The sequence below is a fragment of the Megascapheus bottae genome, chromosome X (genome assembly GCF_031878675.1).
Source record: "Megascapheus bottae isolate mThoBot1 chromosome X, mThoBot2.hap1, whole genome shotgun sequence".
Lineage (NCBI taxonomy): Eukaryota > Metazoa > Chordata > Mammalia > Rodentia > Geomyidae > Megascapheus > Megascapheus bottae.
In genome coordinates, this window is record NC_143547.1 from 50,314,007 (window position 1) to 50,315,214 (window position 1,208).

Consider the following 1,208-nt stretch of genomic DNA (forward strand, 5'->3'; position numbering starts at 1 on the left):
AGTGGGTAATTGGAGATAAGAGTCTCACAAGGACTTTTCTGCCTGGTCTAGCAGATCCTCAGATCTCAGCCTCTTGGTAGCTAGGATTAGAAGTGTGAATTACTGGCACCAGGCAGATGGTAGATTTTGTAGAAATGTTTTATGTAAGGAATTATAAATATATATCCAGAAGAAGTGTCATTAAAAAACCAAATGCAGAGTCTTTAGGCGCCATCGACCACCGGGAAGATGGTGGAGCGCAGCCCCAAGTCCGTGCTCTTCGTGTGTCTGGGTAACATTTGCTGGTCACCCGTTGCAGAAGCAGTTTTCAGAAAACTTGCAGCTGACCAAAATGTTTCAGATAACTGGGCCATTGACAGTGGTGCTGTTTCCGACTGGAACGTGGGCCGTGCCCCAGACCCAAGAGCTATGAGCTGCCTAAAAAATCATGACATTAGCACAGCCCATAAAGCAAGACAGGTTACCAAAGAAGACTTTGCTATATTTGATTACATACTGTGTATGGATGAAAGCAATCTGAGAGATTTGAATAGAAAAAGTAAGCAAGTTAAAAACTGCAAAGCTAAAATCGAACTACTGGGGAGCTATGATCCACAAAAACAACCCATTATTGAAGATCCCTATTAAGGAAACGACTCCGACTTCGAACTGGTGTACCAGCAGTGCCTCCGGTGCTGCAGGGCCTTCCTAGAGAAGGCTCACTAGACTAGCCCTGCCTGCAGCCAGCCCAGTGACTCGCCCACTAGTCCTGTGCCTAAGTGTAATGGCTTTCCTTAGCCCCTGTGGTTACTTCAGCTGACTTACTCTTTCTTATCTTAAAAATAATTGTAGGTGACAATTAGTTTTATTTGCCCAAGAATAAAAGGCTTTCGTTTGGGGAAGGTAGTTGACTAGTGGAACTTCTCATTTTTCCCTGATTACAAAACGGTGGAACAAGTAAATATGGAAGAACAAAATACAACCCAGTGAAGTAATAATGACCTGAGGGGTGCAGTCTACCTGGCATGTTGCATGCCTAGCACTGCTCAGTGCCACTCCTCACCTTGTACCTGGCTGGCCTGTGCTTCTTCAGAGTCACAACAGCTCTACTGATAACAGCTCCCTCGCCTACCTGAGACATGTTTTAGCTCAGTCTACTCACAGTGTATACTTGTATGTTTTAAGACAGAAGCAGGCATGGCAGTGCCTGTAAACCCAGCACTTGGGAG

General features: G+C 45.1%; 1 pseudogene; it reads left to right on the forward strand.

Moving 5' to 3' along the window:
- Positions 1 to 227: 227 nt before the first annotated feature.
- LOC150041066 (low molecular weight phosphotyrosine protein phosphatase pseudogene) lies at positions 228 to 965 on the forward strand (annotated as a pseudogene).
- The last annotated feature ends 243 nt before the right edge of the window (positions 966 to 1,208 follow it).